Source organism: Acomys russatus, chromosome 28 (assembly GCF_903995435.1).
Source record: "Acomys russatus chromosome 28, mAcoRus1.1, whole genome shotgun sequence".
Classification (NCBI taxonomy): domain Eukaryota; kingdom Metazoa; phylum Chordata; class Mammalia; order Rodentia; family Muridae; genus Acomys; species Acomys russatus.
Genome location: NC_067164.1, coordinates 38,879,477 through 38,886,962, shown reverse-complemented (window position 1 = coordinate 38,886,962; position 7,486 = coordinate 38,879,477). Strand labels below are relative to the sequence as shown.

At 46.0% G+C, this 7,486-nt stretch overlaps 1 pseudogene; it reads right to left on the bottom strand.

Annotated features, from left to right (window-relative positions):
- Positions 1 to 1,034: 1,034 nt before the first annotated feature.
- On the bottom strand, positions 1,035 to 2,323 carry LOC127210812 (heterogeneous nuclear ribonucleoprotein A1-like; annotated as a pseudogene).
- Between the last annotated feature and the right edge of the window lie 5,163 nt (positions 2,324 to 7,486).

Sequence of the window (7,486 nt, the reverse complement as noted above, 5' to 3'; positions counted from 1 at the left end):
TTAAATGACATTGAAGGGCAGAAGGACATAGTTGTGAGAGTTGCTAAGACTTAAATCTGTTCTGTTATCTGTTATTTTTGTTCTTTTTTAAAAATTGTAATTATTGCATTATCTGAATTATACTCTGTCTTTGTTGTCACTGAGAACTGCTCATGGTGACATTCCCTTGCATGTGAGTGTCCGGCTTGCATTGTGTCCTCTCTCCCTTCGCCCTCCTCTCTCCTCTTTTCCCCTGATCTCCTTTCTCATGTCCTGGGAGTTGCGTATAGATGTTCACCCTCCATGAGGTCAAAAACTTTACCCTTGGGTTTATCTCAAGCCCACGACTCATTTTTTATTTTGAGTTGGGATCGTGCTGAGTTACTGCGCAGGCCTTGAACTTTGACTCTTCCTGCTTCTACCTCAGAATAGCTTTAATTACAGGCCTATGCTCTAGGACTCTCTTTTTCTCTCAGCGCACCTCCAGCTCTCCTCTCTCTCCCTCCCTCCCTCTCTCTCCCCTCTCTCTCTCTCCCTCCCTCTTTCTCCCTCCCTCTCTCTCTCTCCTCCCCCCTCTCTCCTCTGCCCCCGCTCTCTCTCTCTCCTCCCCCCTCTCTCCTCTGCCCCCGCTCTCTCTCTCCTCCCCCCCCCCGCTCCCTCCTTGATTTTAAAAGTTTTTATAGTATGAGAGTAAATATGAGATTATAGTTTTTTTAAAGACACAGTTATTCAGTGTCATGATCAGACCATTACATTTAGCAATCAACAGCATGAATGGAAAAAGGTCTACAGCAAAACCCTTTGTTGGAATGCTTTCCACTTTGCACAGAACAGAAACTAAAATAACCTGTTACACAGTTAGTCACAAATACAGTCCTGGAATTCTTTTTGTCCATACACATGAGTATTGTCTAAAATCATGTCTTCTTTGTAACCGCTAGGCCCTGCCACCACTGGGCCTGGCTGAGCTCACAAATCTGTTGTAACCTGTAGCTTCCCTGTCACTTCTCTGGCTCTCCTCTCCTGCTAAGCTTTGTTTCCTGGCTGTAATGTAGTTAGACCTTCCTGCCACTGCCACGGCTACTGCTGCTGTGGGACCCTCCACAGCCACCTTGGTTCCGTGGTTTAGCAAGAGTCCTGGCCTCTACCACCACAAGGACCAGAGCTCCTGCCTCCAAAGTGTCCTCCCTTCATTGGCCCAAAATTTGAAGCCTGGTTGTTGTAATTGCCAAAGTCATTGTAGCTTCCACCACCTCCAAAATAATTTCTTTCTTTTTTTTTTAAAGGTCTATTTATTACATATACAGTGCTCTGCCTGCATGTACACCTGCACACCAGAAGCACATCAGATCTCATTACAGATGGTTGTGAGCCACCATGTGGTTGCTGGGAATTGAACTCAGGACCTCTAGAAGAGCAGTCAGTGCTCTTAACCACTGAGCCATCTCTCCAGCCCAAAATCATTTCTACCACTACCAAATCCATTATAGCCATCCCACGGCCACCATATCCACCATCACCACCATGGCTGCCACCAAAGCCACCACGACCACTGAAATTTCCTCCTTGACCAGAATTGTCATTGTCACCAAAACCGCCTCCGCGACCACCACTAAAGTTTCCGGAGCCACTCCAACCCGACTTCTCTGGCTGGATGAAGCACTAGCCATGTCTTTCTTTTTCGTTTTTTTGGGGGGTGGACGGGGGGTTGAGAGAGGGTTTCTCTGTGTAGCCTTGGATGTTCTGGACTTGCTTTGTAGACCAGGCTAGCTTCGAGCTCACAGCAATCCACCTGCCTCTGCCTCTCGAGTGCTGCCCGGCGCCATGTCTTTCTTTGACAGGGCTTTTCTTACTTCACATTTGTGGCCATTTACAGAGTCATGGTCATCGAAGGTGACAAGAACAAAGCCCTTCTTTTTCCCACTGCCAGTGTCAGTCATGATTTCGATGACTTCAATTTTCCACACTGCTCAAAATAGTCTCGTGGGTGATGTTCTTCAGCATCTTCTTTAACACCACCAACAAAGATCTTCTTCACAGTTAAATGAGCACCAGGGCTCTGAGAATCTTCAGCTGACACAGCTCTCTTGGGTTCCACAACTCTTCCATCCACCTTACGTGGCCTTGCATTCACAGCGGCATCCACTTCCTCCACAATGGCGTATGTGACAAACCCGAAGCCCCTGGATCTCTCGGTGTTTGGATCCCTCATTATCACACAGTGAATGTCCACCAATTGCTCAAAATGGCTCCACAGGCTCTCGTGGGTTGTTTCGAAGCTCAGCACTCTGATGCAGAGGTCCCGCTGCTGTTCCGGCTCCGTGGGAGACTCTGACTTAGACATGACAGCAGGACAATGGGAGCCTTCAGCAATGCTTCCTCAGCCCCATCAACCACCAGAAAGCGAGACTATAGTTTTTTTTTGAGACTATAGTTTTTTAAGACAGTGTCTCACTGAGCAACCCTGGCTTGCTTGGGACTCCTTATGTGGATCAAGCTGGTCTCAAACTCACAAGAGAGTTGTCTGCCTCTGTCTGTCATATTTCTCTTATTTTGCTTACCATGACAGTCTCCAGTTCCATCCATTCTCCCACAAATGACACGGTTTTGTTGTCCTTTGTGTCTGAATGAACTTCAATTGTGTGCGTGCCATGTCTTCTGTGTCGGCTTGTCGGCGGATGCACACCTATATGATCCCATGGCTCAGCTTTGCGAGCTGCACCGTGATAAACATAGCTGTGGAGGGTCTTGGTTTTGGTTTTTTTTTTGAGACCAGGTTTCTCTGTGTAGCCTTAGCTGTCCTGGACTTACTCTGTTGACCAGGCTGGCTTTGAACTCAGCGGTCTGCCTGCCTCTGCCTCTCAAGTGCTGAGATTAAAAGCGTGCACCTCTGTGTCCAGCTGTGTGGATGTATTCTGCACGCTGACTTTCGCTTCATTATATATCCAGGAGTGATATAGCTTGTATCTTAAGTGTACAACTCCTGCTGGCTGTTTGATTGATCATAGAAAAGCATGTGGCCCTCTGTTTTCAAACATGTGATAACTGTCTCATCTCTGAGGAAACAGTGATGCTTGTCAACGCTTTTCTCTGCCTGTTCCACCCACTTTACATGTACCCTTCTTCCTGTTTGTGTTTCATTATACAGATTTCTTTCTAATTTCTTATGAGGTGCCCACCTTTCTGTGTTTCAGTGACTTATTTGTATCATAACCAAGTCAAGTCTGTTCTAAGAATGTAAAGTTAGTCACTTGAAAAAAAAAATTCAATGTAATTCACCACATTAACAGGCAAAAAAACAAAAATAAGACCAAATATGTAAAACAAATTTTAATATCTGTAATTTTTAAAAAAGATGTTTTTATGTTTTTAAATTTTTATTTATTTTATTATGTATACAGTGTTTCACCTGCATGTACACCTGCACACCAGAATACGGCACCACATCTCAGTATAGATGGGTGTGAGCCACCATGTGGTTGCTGGGAATTGAACTCAGGATTTTGGAAGAGCAGAAGTGCTCTTAACCTCTGAGCAATCTCTCCAGCCCTGCCTCCACACCTTTTTAAACCATGGCTATTTTTTTTTAAATTATATAATTGATGAATTGAAGTGCTTAGCTCTTTTTTTAGGGGCAGGGGTCTTGAGACTAGGTTTCTCTCTGTAGCCTTGGCTGTCCAGGACTCGCTTTGTAGACCAGGCTGGCCTCGAACTCATCGCGATCTGCCTGCCTCTGCTTCCTGAAGTGCTGGAATTCCAGGCCCGCACCATTGCTCCTGGCTTGAAGTGCCTAGCTCTTAGGGAAAAATCTGCTTGAGAACATCTTCAAAGTCCACCGTCGTTAGGAAATATTTTATTTAACATATTAAACATTTAAAATTTATATAATGTCTATACTTCTAAAATCAATACAGATAAATGTGGTGACACAGGCCTGTGATTCCAGCATTCCCCAAGGCTGAGGCAGGAGCATTGTAAGGTTGGGGCCAGACTTGTGTATTGAGACTGTTTTAAAAATAAGTGACAAAACAGTAGAGGTGTCAGGATTGAAAGCTTCTAGTTCATCTAATAGGGACTAATTTTGGCCAAAGTGAGAAGAAATGTGGCACGTATGCTTTGACTTACTAATTGTACTGCTCTGAACTATTAAAAATAGATTTACCTACAGAAGTGTGCGTCACTGACATGTCGTGCATCTTCCCTCCTGTCCCCACCTCCGTATGTTCAGAGTGAACACAGAGGCCCCAACATGTGGGCTGGCTGCACTCAACAGGAACCGAGTGTGCAAGGGTCTTGCAGAAGCACATTCTAGGTCTAGTCTTCCTCCCGATCTTCCAGATAAGATTTCAGGATGCCAAGTCTGAGAGGGCACTTTCCAGTGTGGGAGGCCCTTGAACCTCCCCGGTCAGCGCTGACATGAGTCAATGCAGACTTGTTCCCCAAGCTTAGGCCAATGCTCTGTTGTGCTCTCTCCAGAGTCATTTGACATCACACACGTGACATGTTCTCCAAGACTGTCGTGCCCTGCCCAAATCCACCCTTTTCAGAATTTTTAAAATTTTTTTTATTTTTTAGTTCGTGAACATTGGTGTGAGGATGTCAGATCCCTTGGAACTTGAATTACAGACAGTTGTGAGCTGTCATGTCGGTGCTGGGAATTGAACCCGGGACCTTTGGAAGAACAGACAGTGCTCTTAATAACCACTGAGCCACCTCTCCAGCCCCCTCCCTTTTCAGAATTTTGAAGTCTGAAAACAACCTAAATGATATTTGCTTAGATCTGGTGTGTTAATTGTCTGGCTACAAATAACGATGGTGGAAAAGAAAGAGGGAACTCTACATGGCTGCAAGTCTGCCATGGGGTCATAGATCTCTCCATTGCAGAGCTGGGGTGGGGAGAAGAAAATGGGGATCGTTTGGGGGTGTCTCACATCACTTTATTCACAGGCAGGGCTGCCTCTTACCCTCTGGGCCGGGAGTCGCTTTCCTTATGTCCTTGTGCCATATCTTAAGGCGGAAAAGGGAGGAAGACAGCAGAGCAGGCGCAGCTGTGGCAGAGGATGCTTCGCAGTGCCAACAGCAGCCGTCCTTCCGTCTTCTCCTCCTGTACTTCTTTCTGAAAACAGTGTATATGCAACACTGTTCGGTGGACAAGAGACTGCTCACCTCAGAGCTATGTGGGGGTCACGGTGTCAAGAGTCAGAGACGGTACTCCAGTCCTCATGTCAGCCCAGCTGTCATGAACATAGAAGACAAAAGTCTAGCTACAAAATAAGACTTTTACTTAAAAACTGTATTCCATGTTTTATTTATCTGTGTGCATGTGTGTGTGTGTGTGTGTGTGTGTGTGTGTGTGTGCACATGCCACATACACTTGTGGAGATCACAGGACAGTACCTAGGAGTTGCTTCTCTCTTCCTACGCTGGAGGTGTTGGGGGTAGACTCCAGGTTGGGAGATTTGGGGCAGGTGCCTTTAACCACTGAACCAAGTTTGCTGGCTCAAAAAAACTTTTAAAAACGGATACATAAAGGCATAAAGATTATTAAGAATGTTCTTTTTCATACATTCGGATTTTTGTTTCCTCCCTAAAATGTTCACAGTGTTTCACCCATTGACCTTGACAGATTTTTGGCATTGCCTGATTTTATAAATGAATTAAGGTTAGTGTGAGAAGTTGGAAGTTTTCTTTAAGGAGACTCTAAATCTAGATATTAGTATGAAAGGATTAATATCTTCTTTTCAACATGAAATACGAGCTCTCTCTCAGTTTAGGACGTTTATTCACGATGCCTATCGCCACCCACGGTTACTCTCAGCGGTGCGCTCGCTTGTGTCTGTCAATCTGTTCACACCTTGAAGACATCAAATGGGCTCCCAGTATCTATAAGATAAATGCCAAGGGCTATGGGGCAGATGGGAAAGGAATGAGCCACCCAATGCAAGGTACTATCCTGCATCTTATGAATAACACACGAAGGGACCGAAAGCATCTAGAGGAAGCAGTTCCAGCCAAAAGGATTCTGGGTAGGCATCATGGAAGAAGTGAGGATTGAACTTGTTCTTCCACGGGTAGGATTTCTTTCTTTCTTTCTTTTCTTTTCATTTTTTGGTTTTGTTTTTCAAGACAGGATTTCTCTGTGTAGCCTTGGTTGTCCTAGGCTCACTTTGTAGAGCAGGCTGGCCTCGAACTCACAGCCATCCACCTGCCTCAGCCTCCCGAGTGCTGGGATTAAAGACTTGTGCCACCACGCCCGCCAGGCTCACAGGTAGGATTTCAACAGGGGGACTCTAACACTGGGAGCCATGCCATCCAGGGGTGAATATATGAAGCACATGCTGTAAAGCCCAGCGCACAGCGCCCCTGCGTGCTGTAACGCTCAGCGCACAGTGCCCGTGCAGCTGTTGAAGCAGGCAAATTGACGGGTAGGTGGACATCTGATTTTAGAAACTTTGAAGCTGAGGTTTTAATTGATAATTAAAACCTTGTTGCAAGGCTGCTAATTGCTGAACTTTTTGAAAAGATGGTTGTGCAATGGACGGTGGAAGAGTGAGTGAGTCCAAAAGGACTCACATCCGGGGATGGCGTTTCTCACAGTCCGAGACCTCACGGGCAAAGGTTACAGTAATCCGAATATGAGGCGGTGAATGTCCAAACCAACGCAGTGAAGGAGAGTGGAAGGGGAAAAGAAAATGAAAGATCTGGCAGACTTTGCAAAGGAAGAGGCCGTTGTAATTTCTTCCAAGTAGAACGTCAGTTTCCCCAAGGACAACAGCTAAGCCCTTTATCTTGCCAGTAGAGACCACGTTGCTTGGCGTAAAGTATAGTGTAAGGAGAGCATTTCTTCCTTCGCTGTGTACCTCACCTACGGCCTGATTGTCTGCCTCACACGGACTGTTAGCCAGTGTGCTGTCTTTTTATTTTTTTCATCCTCCCTTCTGTCTAGGCAGCCGGCACAGCTAGTTTTCCATGAATAGAGCAGATCCCAGTAGCACCAAGGCAGCCATTCATTCACTGTAAATCAACAAGGAAAACAAGTATTCAGAGTTGATAGTGACTAGAGGGAGGAGGTTTTGGTGACTCGCTCTCAGTGGGGGGGGGGGGGGGGTGTAGGGGGGAGGTAAAAATGAAAGAGCTTTTGAAAGAGTTCAAATCCGCCTGGGGCAAGCCAGAGTCTGAGCTGCTAAGGCTAGCCGGGATGAGCTTTAGAAATGCTGCCACAGCTGCCAAGAGGCCTCACACCATCCACATTACATCATAAAGACTCATGACACACGGCAACCCACCCAGACAGTCAGGAAATCCAACAGGTCTTGCACTTCACGTGAGTACAGCTTCAGGTGCCTTGCTGTATTTTTGGCGTGGATCTGAGAAGCAACCAGAAGGCTACATTCTTTCCACAGCCCACTGCTTCTGTCCATGATGGGCCCCGGACTCCACAGGGAAGGATGTCTTAACAGCATGAAGAAGATGTTAAAGTTTCTGTATTTTGACCTGAGACTTAATT